Raw genomic sequence first — 16,930 nt, forward strand, 5'->3', positions numbered from 1 at the left:
TAAGTGAAAAACACTTTGAAAAGCAACCGCAACCACACTCACAAACACCCTTAAAGTCTAGTAGACAACAATACGGGAGAGTGATAAAGTCTTGTAGCCAAATGAAGCTAACTTTATTAATTTAAAATGTTTACCTCAAGCTATTTTTGGTGTTGCTTTGGTTTTCCCATATTGGTATTTTATTATTCAAATCAGAGCCTCTATGTTAAGCAACAGAACTAGTGGTGAATAACTCTTTTTTGGAACCATTATTTGCAGCATTTTTCTTCCAAAACTATTTTGTGCTTTGAGCTCAAATAAAAAAGGTTTAAACCAAATTTATATTTTTATGCATGTAACTAACAGAAGTTGAACTGTTAAGATTTTGCATCCCTTTTACGTTGGATTCTTTTTTAAATCTTGGAAGCTGTTTGTTTAATAGCTATATGGAAGCAATTTGTTAAAATTGGTTACTACATGTAGCCAAGAAACGAAATCATCATTAAATTCATATGTATTTAATTTAAAGATTTAATAGTTTGTTTTAAGTATCATAATTGTATATAAAATTAATGATTCTAAAAATAATGATTGAAAGTACAAGTAATATTACAATAACAAGTGACGGTTATTGAATATTATCATTGATCACAAATCTAAATTTGTTAATATAATAATAAAAGATAATAAGACTCTAATAATTGTTTTTTATTATGATTGATTTGGTTATTTTTGATATTACTCTAAAGAATGTTGAGATACAAGAAAGAAACCATTTTTAAAAGAATGAAATTTAATTATTACTTTGGTTCTCTCTAATTGGTTCTCTCTCCTCACTACATATTACAAAGTATCTACCGTACATATCTACCGTCTATATAGATTATTGGGATATGAGAAATCTTGGGCAACTCATAGCTACTTTCCTCTTTACAATTTTCTTTAAGATGTGGACAATCCCAAATCCGTAATTCCTTTAATTTAGAGAGGCGTTGAATGGCTGTTGAACTTGGTAGATACTTGAGATTCTTGCAATCCCAAATAAAAAGAGATCGAAGAGAAGAAAGGTTGGCCAACCATTCTGGCAATGCAATCTCAAACTCCTCTCCCTTGAAATCCCTTATACACAAGCTAGTAAGGGCAGTGAGGTGTTGAAGTTGGTGTGGTACACTCTTCAGTTTATCCCATCCAACTATATCTAGGGATTTGAGGGACCCACTCAAGTTGAGGTGTTGGATTGAGTTTAAAACTCCAGCAGGAAAAGCCTCCATCTCCTCTGAGAAACCACCGATGCTCAATTTCTTCAGTTGGGTGAGGCTGCCTAACCAATCATCCTCTGGGATGTCACTCAAACTAGGACACCAACTGATTGATAAATCAACAAGAGAAGGCAATTGTCGTAAACCATGCCAATCAACACTGATGAGCTTATCGCAACGTATAATCCCTAAACTTCGTAGCGAAGACAATTCTTGTAAATCATTGATACGGATAAGCTCACTCCAATCCCATATGTACAATTCCTCTAGAGATGCGCAACATTGTAGTCCGCTTGGAAGAGCTCCCAATTTACACCCATCAACAATCACTTTCCTCAAAGAATTCAATTCTCGAAAATCACCAGGAATTGAGATCAACTCGTGGCAGTCCCATATATGCAATTCCACCAGAGCTGTGCAGTGTTGTACGCTTGGAATGGATGCCAGCTTTGGACAAAACCGTATCACTAAAATTTGAAGAGACGTGAAGCCACGAAACTCACCAGAAAAATATCTCAGTTCATCACATCTTCCAATATCAAATTTTACAAGAGATGAAAGACCACATATCGGAATGCTTTTCAACTTGTCACACTTATCAATGCTCAACCTTTCAAGACAAGGAAATACTCGATCACCTTCTCCACCTGGTACCACCCATTCTTCAAGACCATCCATATCCTCCAAAGTGAGTTCTTTTAGTGCTGGAAACAGTACTGCTGCACTGCCACTGCTGCTGCTATAGAACTCCTTGCCTATACATTTTACAGTACCCATTCCATTTATCTGTAGAATCTGAAGGCGAGGAAGACATCCAAGTGCTGGGAGTTGCCTCAACTTGCCACACTTAAGAATGCTCAACCTTTCAAGACAAGGAAATACTCGATCACCTTCTCCACCGGTACCACCCCTTTCAAGACCATCCATATACTTCAAAGTGAGTTCTTTAGTGCTGGAAACAGTACTGCTGCACTGCCACTGCTGCTGCTATAGAACTCCTTGCCTATACATTGTACAGTACCCATTCCATTTATCTGTAGAATCTGAAGGCGAGGAAGACATCCAAGTGCTGGGAGTTGCCTCAACTTGCCACACTTAAGAATGCTCAACCTTTCAAGACAAGGAAATACTCGATCACCTTCTCCACCTGGTACCACCCATTCTTCAAGACCATCCATATACTTCAAAGTGAGTTCTTTTAGTGCTGGAAACAGTACTGCTGCACTGCCACTGCTGCTGCTATAGAACTCCTTGCCTATACATTGTACAGTACCCATTCCATCTATCTGTAGAATCTGAAGGTGAGGAAGACATCCAAGTGCTGGGAGTTGCCTCAACTTGCCACACCCCTCAATGCACAACCTTTCAAGACAAGGAAATACTCGATCACCTTCTCCACCTGGTACCACCCATTCTTCAAGACCATCCATATCCTTCAAAGTGAGTTCTTTTAGTGCTGGAAACAGTACTGCTGCACTGCCACTGCTGCTCCTATAGAACTCCTTGCCTATACATTTTACAGTACCCATTCCATTTATCTGTAGAATCTGAAGGCGAGGAAGACATCCAAGTGCTGGGAGTTGCCTCAACTTGCTGCAGCCATTCAATCTCAGCACCGTCAGATTATTGAGTGGCAATGTAGACATCCATGATGGGAAATATTCACCTCCATAACCCTTAATTGTCAAGCTTCTTATGTCTGGGTGAGGCTGCAGGCCTTCCAGCACATCCTCGCTATTGACACTACTGTTACCTTCATCATCACTCCATTCAAACACCAACTTTTTCATTCTTTTTCCACTCAGTTCTGCCTTCTCAGCTTCTTCTCTGTCTCTCACTTGCTCAAGCTTGCATATCTTCAATGCTCCTCTTAGTTCTTTCAAACATCCCAGCTCTTCAACCATATGATCTGGACCCACAACAAAAAAAGGCAGAGTTTGAAGGCGTGTTAAGAGTCTCACCTCAGCTGGCACTAGCTTTGGATCATCAAAATGAAGATGTCTCAAGCTGACTAAATTCCTCATTTTCTTGGGAAGCTTTTCTAGTGACTTGCAATAAATGAATCTTAATGTTTCCAAATGGTAGAGCTTGGTGATGGATTCCGGAAATGCTCTGATAGCAGTAACCGAGACATCAAGATATCTCAAATGTCTCAGCTTGTAAATTGAATCTGGTAACTCTGTGATATCAGACCGTCGCAATTTGAGAGTTCTCAAGCTTTTGAATTTCCAAGACACCTTGAATACATCAAACCATTGAGAAAACAGTTTCGCAATTTTCTAGCATCAACCGCTGGAAAATACTGCCTCAACATCCCCCACGAGATATGAGATTTAGATGACGAATATGAGATGCACCATCAACAGCGAATCCTCCTCCAGATTTAACGCTACTGATTTTGAGACCTGTAATGCAAGATCATGCACAAGATCATGCATCTTGCAACTTGTTACGATCTCACACTCATTCCTTTCAACATCTTGGAAAAAGGAATTTGCAAGCAAGTCATTGAAACACTTGTTGCCTTCGTCTTCCATCGTCCTATTTGATGGCCTGAGAAAAACCTTCGGCCATCCAAAGTTGAATTAGCTCTTCCCTTTCAATTTTAAAATCTTTAGGAAAAATAGAACAGTATGCAAAACATTTTTTTCAGTGATAGCGATGACAGGTGATCAAAACTGAGTCTCAATATATGCAAAGCTTCATTTCCATCACGGGACTCCCAAATTTTACTGTTTAGAATTGACTGCCACTCCTGTGTCTCCATTTGGCTCAATGTTCCTCCCAAAACATTAGCTAGCAATGGAAGCCCTCCACATTTCTTTGCAATCTCTTGTCCAATAGACTCCAAGTCTGAAGCCATTGATGCTCCTCCACCCCCATTCACCTTTTGCTTGATAATTGACCAACATTGATTCTCTGACAGTCTCCATGGCTCGTGCTGACTCCCAGGACAAGTCTTCAATATCATGCTTGCTACTACCTCAAGGCGGGTTGTAACAACAACTGCATTCCCAATCTTGTCTCTAATTTTTAACAATCCCTCCTTCAAACCAGCCCACTTATCATGGTCTTCATTCCACACATCATCAAGAACAAGAAGAAATGTTTTCTTTTCCAGCTCTTTCTTGAGGTTTTCAAGAATTGCATCAAGATTGTGCACCCAGCCAGTAGTTTTATCAATCTTTTGCAACATCTCTCGTAGAATCTTCACTTCATCAAAATGGTTAGAAACACAAACCCATATTGTTACATCATAAAGCTTTCTGTCCTTGACTTCTTGGAAAACCTTTTTTGCTATAGTAGTCTTTCCAAGGCCAGCCATCCCCACTATTGGGACGACTGAAAGGGCGTGTTGGGATTTGGTCATGCTAGTCAACAATTCCACAACTTTAGAGACATCATTCTCCCTTCCTACTACAACTGCTGAGCTGTCAAGGATGGAATCTGTCTGTCGGCGTGGATCCCGCCTAACTTCAGGTAGATTTCTCAACCCAAGACGAGAGCCAACATCCAGGATTTTATCCAGGGCTTCAATGATCTTCTGAACTTTCCGACCCATATTCAAACGGAATGCGGCAGGGTTGCGGGATGAAAAAAAGTCACGTACCTTTCCCTTCTTTTGGTCTTTTCGGAGAATCTCATAAGCAAACTCGTCTAGAACATCTTCAGCATCGTAAGCTACATCTTGTAGTTTCTCCAGCCAACCCCTCACAGAATCGTTTGTGACTGACTTTATTGCTGCATCTTGGAGCACATCTTTGATCCAGGTCAAGGATTGCTTGAGCTTTTGCAGCTGCTCCTCCAATCCCCAAGCAAGTCCGATCCCTTCAACAGCTATGGAACTCAACCTTCTCAAAGTCTCCTCTATGGCCAACGTAAGAAAAAGCTCTGCTGCCATATTCTCTTGTTTTCTTTGGGAAATCAAAGAAGAAAGATTGAGGTAAAGAGAGATAAGAATGGTCTGAAAGTTGTGAAGTAGGGATGAAATGAAGTGTGTTTTGGAATGGGGAGATGCATTCAACTTGAAAGCAGAGGGTCCCTCCCTCACTGTATTAATTGATTGATTGCAGCTGGCAGCATCTTCCACGAACCACTGCTGTCAGATTAGTCATGCAAAGGCGAAGAAAATGACCCTACCTTCTTATCAAGAAAATGTCCAAATCCATGTGAGCCTGTAGACAACTTGAAAGCAGAGGGTCCCTCCCTCTCCCTATATTCTCTTGACACGCGCAATGTTCTGGATAAAGAAAAAAAACATTCAGGATAAATTCCTCTAATTAAATAGACCTATTTAACATAAAAATCAACCGTGATGGTGGTTAAAATTGATGAAACGACATTGTTCTGTACAAGGTGTTGTTGCTAAATTACTCATGATATAAATAAACTTCAGCTGTTGACTTTGCCTTTCACTTTTGCTTTGAAGATGAGAAAACGTGCAGGAATAGTCTTTTCATTGAGAAGCAACATGGTTTCTATTGATTCCCGTGTGTTCTTCCTTTGATTAGATTTGATGCTCTTTTTTTCCTTCTCAGCCATGGATAACAACCAATGCAACGCAGCCAGCAATGTATGAGTCTGTTTCATTGCTTTTTTTAAAATCTCCAAGCTGGATAAAAATAGACTCAGGGTTTGCTTGCAATCTTTATTTTTGTTCTGTGTTAAAAATAGTTTAGTTTTCAAGACTTGTTGAAGTTTCTAAAACTTTCTGGATGAATTAAAATCGACTTTGAGGTTGGAATGAGTTTGTAGAGGCTGTAATGCCTTTCTGGATGAATTTACCACAACTAATTAAGTTGCTATTTTCGTCTTGTGCATGCAAATCTTATATAGTGGAGAAAAACTTAATAGAGAGGCTGTAATGCCTTGCTCAGATCACATCAGCACTGCAATTTAGACTTGAATAAAATTGCTATATATTGGGATCAAACTGGCTCTATCATTCTCAGCAGCCACTATTATTCTCAGCAAATCAGAATTTGTTTATCCTTGGAAAAAATCTTCACCATCCAAGCAATAAGTTTGATTTCTCAAACTTTTCTGCCCTTAAAGTTGGGTATATACTGTAGACGAAATGTTTTAGCGGAAACTAAATTAGAAATAACATAATCCATCACGTTGTTAGTGTATATACTGACTTAGTTAAAAAATAAAAACTAGTTGCCAAAAATATTTTAATTTTTTTCAAAAATGCTATCAGAAAATATGCTGCCAAGTGCTTAAGAGCTCATGTGTCCCTCTGGAAGCTTTTCATGCTGTGGTAAATCCTAAAACTGTCGTTTTCGCCAGACATGCCATGCTACAATGTCTTCAGATAAAAAGGTAAGATCTCTCAAATCTCTGCAGATCCAAATTAATCTGTCGGTTCCCACAAAAGTAGAACAATGCCATTTGATACAGTGATTGCTATTCAATTGTCGTTAATTTGGTGCTCCCCTCTTTATTCTTTGCTGTAACTTTCTTTTGCCTGAGATTTGGTCCTATGGGTTTGTCTCAACATGACGATCCATGTTCTTGAACTTACATCTGAAATTATTTGCTAACAAAGTATAAATGAAATGAGAATAAAAAAGTTATAATTTTTTTTTAATATATATATATATTTTTTTTTTTTTGAATCTCAGAAGTATAAGACAAAAATAGTTAATTATTGTTAATTTTTTAAACCGTAATCTGAGTTATAAAACCAAAAGTATTATATATGAAAAAGTTATGAGGGTTAAGCTTATATAAATTAACAATACAAAAAAAATTCAAAATAAAAAAATACAATAAAAATAATAAGGATTAAAAGTGCAATAAAAAATAAATCTAAGGGCAACAACATGTTTTAAATTTGAAAGTTAAATTAAAAAAGAATAAAAAATATTAACAAAACGAAAAAAAAAAATCAAAAGAAAGAAGATTAAAATAAAAAATAGTATTACACTATTAAACTTAGATTGATAGGTGAAATTAAAAACAATAAAAAATTTATAAAAAATATCACTACTCGATTTGTGAATTCATGACCAGCACATAGATAAGATTTCTCGTTCAAAGTTCTATACCTATGCGAACCCAAACTTACATACAAACTTATTCTTCAAATAAGTCAATCAGAGTTCAACGCAACAGTAACAATAAAACTAACTTCATAATAATTTAATTGTCTTAATACAAGAGTAAATACAAATTCATAGTTATGAAGTACTAACAAGACATAAAGAAAAAAACACAAATTACCCAAAAAAAACAGATTCTTTTGTAGCAAAAAAGAAATTTTGAGCACAAGAGAAAGAGAAGTATGGTGTGAAATATTAAAAGATGAATCAAAGTGTGTTTTGGAATGATGTGATACATTCAACTTTAGAGCATAGTTGCATGAGGGTCCCTTCCTCCCTATACTAATTGATTGATGGCTGTCAATTTGTCATGCCATGACTGAGAAAATTCAACATTCGCCTCTGTCAGCTTTGTATGTATTTAGAACAACTTCTTGCACATTTTTCGTAAATTTATCACTAGATTTGTAGCCACCAATATAAAGAAAGGGTAGATGTTCTTGAAGGGTGCGGAAATGGATGTCTCTTCTTTAAGATCTTTGAAACTCATGAATGAGACATTGCAGTAAGTTTGAAGTTCTTGATGACTGTTGTATTATTTGAAACAAGTAGCATAATTGCTACTTCTCCTCCGAACTTCAGTTTTTTAGTTTGTTTAGAAGGATGAATTTATACGTTAAACATAATTATTTAAATGATCACATAATTATTTTAAATAAGATAAGTTGAATAGAAGAAAGAGGCAAGCCAATAATTCAGAGCAACCAAAAGTTTATCAATTTATTATTGATAAATCGTCACACACAGCTAGCCAAGGAAATTAAGGCAGGGGAAAATTACACCAAGCAGACACTCTGAGCCTTAAGCTGATCTTTGGAAATAGGGGCGGAGCAGAAATGATATAACAGGGAAGGCAAAACTCAAAATATAATTTATTATTAGAAATTTTATCTATTTAAATTAAAAATATATTATATTATACTATATTTAAGCATTAAAAATACGAAACTTCAAAATATTCTGCAGGGGCCCGGGCCTCTGCTCGCCTCCCCCTAGCTCCGCCCCTGTTTGGAAGTGACTGACTGTTGTATAAGATCTTAGCCGACAGGACCCTCATTGTAGTAAACCTGAAGAAATTAGACAAACATAGAATTTAGTAATGATGTATTAAGTTCAAAGAAATTTAAATTGTTGAATGAAATTAGTTAGCTTTGCATTTTATCATGACATGCCTTGTCTTGTTCTTTTCCTCTGGTTAAATCTAATGAAGTTCCACTTGAACCTGCCCCTCCAAAACACAAAAAGTTTTGCCAAATAAACATTGCATTTTCTTTTCAGGGAAAATAATTTAAGTGAAATAAAAGGAATTGAAGAGTGGATAAAAATGTGAAACTAAATATAATAGATTTAAATCCTCATAACCCTTCACCACTGTTATCATTGTTAAGCTTGATTTTAGGGATATGTTTGGACACTATTTAATGATAAATGTTTGTAGAGATTGTGGTAAAGCAAAAGTTATTAGTAACTCTTCAAATATTACAATACGAAGGGAAAGTGGTTTGGATTTTCTCTTCTTCTATTATTATTAGAACAAGCTTTTTACCTTCAATAAGACAAAAATCTTCCAGAGTAGATAGGCATCTTATGCTTCCTGGAAAAGAAATCAAGCTACTACATCCACCAATAACCAATATCCGAAGACTTCTAAGTATAGTTATTAAACCCAGCTCGGGGATTGACCCGGCCAAGGAACAAAGTCTCGGGTTTCATGGGTCAACCCGGGTCAACCCGAGTCAACCCGGATTAACCCGAGAAAATTAAAAACAAATTAAAGTTTTTAATATTTTATATGAAAAAATCAATGTAAATATAGATTATATATATTATAAATAATGAAGTTTAAAAGAATATTTCAAAAAGATTTTTATCCCACATTGAAAAAAACATAACTTTTTCCTTGGGAACATAGAGTATATATACTAATAGGATTCAAATTTCACATTGAAAAAATATAACTTTTTTCATGGGAACATAGAGCATATATATGAAAAGGCTTCAAATCCCACATTGAAAAGATACTATGTTAACTTAAAGTATTTAAACCAAAAGATTTTTTATCCCACATTGAAAAAACATGATTTTTTTACTTGGAAACATAGAGTATATATACTAATGGGTTTCAAATCTCACATTGAAAAAACATAACTTTTTTATGGGAACATAGAATATATATATATATATATATATATATATATATATAAAAGGGCTTCAAATCCCACATTGAAAAAGATATTATGTTATCCTTTTAAGTTGAAGTATTTAAACCAAAAGGTTTTTTATACCACATTGAAAAAACATGATTTTTTCCTTGAAAACATAGAGTATATATACTAATGGGTTTCAAATACTATGTTGTCATTTTAAGTTGAAATATTTAAACCAAAATTTTTTTTATCCCACATTTGAAAAAAAACAAAAAAAACGGGTCTCGTCTGGGTTCGCTCAGGTCTCAGGTCGACCAGCCAGGTCATCCGGGTTTGGCAGGTTGTCACAGCCGGTCTTTTATTAAACCTGGGCCGGGTTTAATAATAGTGCTTCTAAGACCAAATTTTCTAGATTTTCACAATTAAAGATGACTAAAGTTTGAAGAAATTTCAAGCACCCAATCCACAATAAATTGGACAGCTCTTCTAATCCTTCACTTGATTTGAAAAGAGATTTTGGGAGTCTTTTTATTCATGTGTTCCCATAAAAACTGGGGGTGAGGTTTTAAGAAAATCCACACTTAACAGATCAAGGGAGAATTTTAAAACTCTTTGAGACTAGGCTAAATTATCTGTTTTATAAAAATGTAATGCTTCTATATTGATTTTCTAAATTTAAATTAATTTACTGAGTATTTCTAAATGGTACTGAAAAATCAAGAAAAAAGAAAGCATATTCATAAATCAAAAAGATTGTAAAAATAAAATCTTAATAACTATGCTTTCATCTTTATTAATTTGTGAGAAAATTGTAAATGACCGATTCATCCCTCACTGGTATACTCTCCAGGCAGAAGGACCACGCATGCGCTCCATCTACAAATGTTAAGAAAGCCGGGACAAGTGGAAAGCATATAACAAAATATAAAAAAAGTGACTAAAAAACAGAGAGCAAAACGAATTTATAAACTACCATTCAGGATTTCCCTTTTAATTTAAATAATTAAAAATTTAAGAATACTTATTTAAATTACCAAGTTTTTTAATAAAACAACTATGTTGCTAATTTAAAAAAAAATATATGTTTTTGTCAAGATAAAAAATAAATAATAAAAGATAAGTTGAATAAAATAAAGAGGCAAGCCAATAATTCAAAACAACCAAAAGTTTATCAATTTATTGATCACAAATCGTCACACACAGCTAGCCAAGGAAATTAAGGCAAGGAAAATTACACAAAAATAACTGACTGTTGTAGAAGATCTTAGCTGACAGGACCCTCACAGTAGTAAACCTAAAGAAATTAGACAAACATAGAATTTAAATTGCCGAATGAAATTAGTTAACTTTGCATTTTATCATGACATGCATTGTCTTGTTTATTTGATAAATAAAAATTTTCAAATAATAAATAATAAAAGAAAAGAAAAATAAAAATAAAGATCAAAATTAATATAAAAATTAAATTTATTAACAACCATTTAGTATTTCCCTTTTAATTTACAAAAATTAAAAATTCTTGAATACTTATTTAAATCATCAAGTTTTTTTATTTATTAAAACAACTATGTTGCTAATTAAAATATATACATATGTTTTTGTCAAGATAAATAATAAATAATAAATAATAAAAGAGAATTTTGACTTTTTTCTGTAAAATTAATTTATCAATTTTTTGACAAATACTTATTTTAATTATCTTAAAAATTAAATACCAATAAATTTCCTAAAACACATCGTGACGCAGTAACAGAGGAAAGCTTGAAGATACAGAGGAAGTCGCGGTAGATAATCTGTTCTAATATTGCCTTGCCCTGTACCTGCCAATACATACACACACTACTGTGTGGAAAAGCAAAGATCCTTCATTGCTTCCCTTAGTGGATGACATCTTTTCTCTTTTCTTCCCTTCCCTTCTCTTCTTTCTATAAAGCAAAGCAACCGCATTTGCCTCTCTGAAAAGCAAGAAAGAAACTCCTTTAATGGTTCTTGTTCACTGAAAATTAAATTTTTTTTTTAAATGAATTTTAAAAAAAATAAATTTAAGGAAAGTGAATTATTTTCTGATATTTAATAGTGTGATGAAAAATAAATTGAAAAATATTTTCTAGTGTTTAGTTATGTCATTAAAAATTGATATATTTTTTGTGTTTTCAAATCATTTTGATGTGCTGATATCAAAAATATATTTTAAAAAATAAAAATTTTTATTTTAATATATTTCTAAATAAAAAACACTTTAAAAAAACAATCAGAACCACACTTATACCAAACATTTTATTTCAACTAACTATATATCTTCTTAATACCATTTGTATCTAATCCAACTATACTTTTTTATAAATTACAATTTATAAAATTACCAAAACAACAAATAAAATCTTTGAAGATAAAGTGAAATGTGTTTCCCTCCTTCTTATCTTGAGTGTCCAAATCCATCTGAGCCTGTAGACAACTTGAAAGCAGAGGGTCCCTCCCTCTTGACACGCGCAATGAATCTAAGAAAGTAGTGTCAATACAGAGACTTCGGTTGTGTATGAAATTAGGATTGAAACTATATTTTTAAAATTTTTGAATTTTTTTATTTTAAATTAATATTTTTATATGATTTTAATATATTAATATTTAAAATAATTTTTAAAAATATAAAAAAGTATTTTAAATCATATCCGGTACCATATTTCCATAATCTGTTATGTACCATATTTCCATAATCTGTTATCCTTCGTAAGGTTGTTTTCTAGGATTTTACTTTTTGAATTTCCCCTCTAAAATCTGGAATTTTCTGCTTTTTTTTCTGCTTTATAAATTTGTTGAACCATTAATTTAATATGTTACAGCTCTGATTGCTTTAGGGATAATTAATATTCTCATAACTAAATTTTTTACCATTTTATTTTAATTATCATTATTATTATTTTATTTACTTAAAAGAATAAAAAAATGATGATAAAAAATAATAATAATAATAAAATAAGTAAAATAAAATAAATGAAGAATAAATTAAAATTTTTTTGGTGTTTAAATTGTAGAGTAGTAGGTCAAAATATCATAATCCTTTAATGTTAGAGAACAGTGAACGACATAATTCTAATGAAAGTTAAATTTTCTAACATTTCAGTATAAAAATATCCTTAAAATCATGGTTTAATATTTTATGTAGGATAAATTTCAGTAATCTGTCTTTGAATGTGGTTTACGATGACGTACTGTTATGCAATTCAAAAGATACACTAGCATATGAAGGGGTTTAGGTTAGCATTTTCTGTTGAGATTTGATGATATGAATGCTAATCATCAATGCAATTCAAAAGATATACTAGCATATAAATGGGTTTAGGTTAGCATTTTCTATTGAGATTTGATGATATGAATGCAATTCAAAGATACACTAGCATATAAATGGCGTATTGTTGTGCAATGGTTATGACTGCGTTTTAAATAAAACGGCCTAAATCCTACTTTTGATACCTTTGACTGCCAATTGCATAAGTTCCATACAGAATCCAACAAGCTTGGCGGGAACTTGTCCTGGAGGATACGAACTCCAGATACTGGCTTTTTCACCCGATCAACTGTACAGAGGTTTGTGCAAGATCCAGTGTATCCTGCAATGCTCTACAATCATGACAATGAGTTCCTTCGCTATTAAGATGACTGGTAATCCTTTTTTTGAGTCTTCTTTATGAGTGTTTATCCTTCACAAGATGATCCACGCGACCATATAAAATTCCAAGAAATGAATAAACTCTTTCAATGAGAAAACAGAATAGTTGTACTTACATTTGATTTGCATGTATCCTTCATCTGTTCATAAACAATACTCTAAGCATCAGGAAGTGAAATGGGAAGTAAATCGAGAAATAAGATTTAAAAGAAGTAGTAATGGCCCTTACTGAATGCATCTGAAGCTGGCAAACACCTGTAGAAATCATCAATCCAAGCGCTATTCTTCAAATTTTCAGCCACAACAGAAATAAGAACTGCCACCCCACATACTATTTTTGCCTTCTTGTCATTCGCGCTGACATTTGATATTCGTAATTGATAATCCCTAAAATCGGATATTGCCTCTATGCAGCTGCTACACCCATAATCGTATGAAGAGCTAAAATTCGTACACAAGGCTAACGCTATTCCGTTATCGATGACAAAGAAAATCTCGAACAAGCACTTCTCTCATTGTAGAGGTCATCAAAGCCACAAAAAGCCGGTGATACAGAGTTTTGTCCAGGAAAGCCATGGATACATTCCATCCATTGATCTTTTGGAATCAAGATGTCAACATTTGGGTTCGATATTGCACGCGACGCTTGGTCAGATCGTTGAGCAGATTACGACAGCGTAATGTTGTGCTGAAGCTGTCCAGTCCTTGATTTTCTCCTGGTGGCCTATGCACTCACCCGATCAACTGTACAGAGGTTTGTGCAAGATCCAGTCTATCCTGCAATGCTCTACAATCATGACAATGAGTTCCTTCACAATCAAGATGGCTGGTAATTTCCTTCACTATCAAGTTTCTGCCAGAAAGCAGTGCACTTGAACTTGAGATGGCAGCCAAAAGCATAGGAAGAGACTTCAACAAATTCATAGAGGAAGTTGAAGAAATAGAAGAGAAGAGGTAGACTAAGTTGAGCTTGTTCCAGAGATTGGCAAAAGGATTTATTAACTCCAAAAAGACGAGGAAGTTTTCTTAAGAAAACCAAGTAAAGAAGAAATGGATATGATATGTTGAGTGATCTGAAAATGGAAGCGAGGTAAAGAAGAAAGTGATATGATATGATAATTTGGGTTTTTGGACCAATTGAAGGGTGCTTTTAGGTTAGCAATGGGTTTGATTTTATTTTTAAGATGTTTATTCAATAAACTCATTAACATTGTTTTTTATTCAAAAAAATGTACTAATAAATATATTTATTCAAATATATATATATATATATATATATATATATATATTTTTTTTTTAGAATATGTATTTTTTTTCTGTCTAGAATTTTAACAATTGTATATCTCATAAATATTTTTTTTAATAACAATAAAAAACTAAATAAAAATATATTTTAAACTGGAACGTGAAATTCTAAAGGAAAATAACCAGTAACTAACTAAAAAAAATAGAGGAGGAAGAAAACGAATACGTTACAAGGTTAGAGTCCACACGATGATGTCTGTCTTTTTCACTTTCGCTGCCTTCACAAAGCCCCGCGCGCTCTTTTTTCACCTATTTTGGCACTCTACATCCACATTTTCCCTTGCTGCCATGAAAAGCTCCACCTCTTGTTCAAGTTTAGCCCCCCCTCCCCATTTATCACCGTGTTTAAGTTTTGCACCCTTAAGAACCCAATGTCATTGTTGATACAGCTCATAGTTTTCAGCTATTAACTTAGATGATGCTTGTATTCTTCTTTCAATGTATGTAAATATTTCTTGATGATTTTAGTAAATGTTTCTTTGATTCTTTTTCTTTTTTTCTTCTTTGCACATGTTTAGCAATCAATCTTTTCTTATTTTAGCAGAAGGTGGACAATGCATGTAAATGCCAATGTTGTGTCTGACTTAGACCGAGACCGTACCATAGAAATTTTGGATCTATTGATGAGTTGAATGGCTCTTTGATAACATGTAAAATTCGAATTGAAGGAACAAATTAGTGCCTTCAGCAATTGTAACTCCAAGTCGACTGGTTGGTTTGAAACAGAAGAATGAATAATTGAATGAACAAATTTATTAATTTAAAATGTTTACCTGAAGCTATTTTTGGTGCTGCTTTTGATTGCCCATACCGATATTTTATTATTCAAATTAGAGCCTCAATGTTAAGCAACAAAATTAGTGGTGAACAACTTTTTTTTTAGCTGTTTGGATTGGTCAAACATCATAATCCTTTAATGTTAGAGAACAGTGAATGACATAATTCTAATATAAGTTAAATTTATAACATTTCAGTATGAAAATATCCTTAAAATCATGGTTTAACATTTTATGGAGGATATATTTCAGTAATCTATCTGAATGTGGTTTACAGTGGCGTACTGTTATGCAATTCAAAAGATACACTAGCATATGAATGGATTTAGGTTAGCATTTTCTGTTGAGATTTGATGATATGAATGCAATTCAAAGATACACTAGCATATGAATGAGTTTAGGTTAGTATTTATTCAAATTAGAGCCTCAATGTTAAGCAACAAAATTAGTGGTGAACAACTTTTTTTTTAGCTGTTTGGATTGGTCAAACATCATAATCCTTTAATGTTAGAGAACAGTGAATGACATAATTCTAATATAAGTTAAATTTATAACATTTCAGTATGAAAATATCCTTAAAATCATGGTTTAACGTTTTATGGAGGATATATTTCAGTAATCTATCTGAATGTGGTTTACAGTGGCGTACTGTTATGCAATTCAAAAGATACACTAGCATATGAATGGATTTAGGTTAGCATTTTCTGTTGAGATTTGATGATATGAATGCAATTCAAAGATACACTAGCATATGAATGAGTTTAGGTTAGTATTTTCTTTTGAGATTTGATGATATGAATGGGTTTAGGTTAGCATTTTCTGTTGAGATTTGATGATATGAATGCAATTCAAAAGATACATTAGTATATAAATGGGTTTAGGTTAGCATTTTCTTTTGAGATTTGATGATATGAATGAGTTTAGGTTAGCATTTTCTGTTGAGATTTGATGATATGAATGCAATTCAAAAGATACAATAGCATATGAATGGGTTTAGGTTAGCATTTTTTGTTGAGATTTGATGATATGAATGCAATTCAAAAGATACACTAGCATATAAATAGTGTACTGTTATGCAATTCAAAAGATACACTAGCATATGAACGAGTTTAGGTTAGCATTTTCTGTTGAGATTTGATGATATGAATGCAATTCAAAAGATACACTAGTATATAAATGGGTTTAGGTTAGCATTTTGTGTTGAGATTTGATGATATGAATGGGGATACAATAGCATATGAATGAGTTTAGGTTAGCATTTTCTGTTGAGATTTTATGATATGAATGGGGATACAATAGCATATGAATGGGTTTAGGTTAGCATTTTCTATTGAGATTTTATGATATGAATGGGTTTAGGTTAGCATTTTTTGTTGAGATTTGATGATATGAATGCAATTCAAAAGATACACTAGCACATGAATGGCGCACTGTTATGCAATTCAAAAGATACACTAGCATATGAATGGGTTTAGGTTAGCATTTTCTGTTGAGATTTTATGAGGAGGTGGTGGTATTGATGGGAATTAGTTCTTGAAATTTTTGGTAGCGAAGGGATTTCCTTCCATTTAACCGGCAAGTGCATTTTGATTCTTCATCATTATCTTTTACTTACCAGCTTTGTTATTGCCAGGCTAGAATTGGCAAAGTGCATTGCAAACCCATCTTGTGCTGCTAACGTTGCTTGCCT

At 33.4% G+C, this 16,930-nt stretch overlaps 1 pseudogene; it reads right to left on the reverse strand.

The window, feature by feature from the left end:
* Positions 1 to 779: 779 nt before the first annotated feature.
* Positions 780 to 5,327, reverse strand: LOC118054905 (putative disease resistance protein RGA4; annotated as a pseudogene).
* Between the last annotated feature and the right edge of the window lie 11,603 nt (positions 5,328 to 16,930).

The sequence above is a fragment of the Populus alba genome, chromosome 19 (genome assembly GCF_005239225.2).
Source record: "Populus alba chromosome 19, ASM523922v2, whole genome shotgun sequence".
NCBI classification, from domain to species: Eukaryota; Viridiplantae; Streptophyta; class Magnoliopsida; order Malpighiales; family Salicaceae; genus Populus; species Populus alba.